Source organism: Sinocyclocheilus grahami, unplaced genomic scaffold (genome assembly GCF_001515645.1).
Source record: "Sinocyclocheilus grahami isolate Dianchi unplaced genomic scaffold, SAMN03320097.WGS_v1.1 scaffold5618.1, whole genome shotgun sequence".
Taxonomy (NCBI): Eukaryota; Metazoa; Chordata; class Actinopteri; order Cypriniformes; family Cyprinidae; genus Sinocyclocheilus; species Sinocyclocheilus grahami.
Window position 1 is genome coordinate 780 of NW_015510260.1, and position 248 is coordinate 1,027.

The window sequence follows — 248 nt, forward strand, 5'->3', positions numbered from 1 at the left end:
ACTTGAAGAGGACCGGTCTCAAAAAATAAAAACACGACGTGAGGCTGAGGCCGTTCCTCTTCGAGTGATTAAACAAGTGATAAACACCATAAACCGATAGGTTACAGTTCATTGTTTGTAACACTAGATACAGAGTCAACCGGAAACCCGCCATTGAATACTTGGCAGCGTACACTATGGGCGTATCGATCCAAAGTATTGATTATATCGATACTGACGCGAGTATCGAAAGTATCGGTACTCAAACT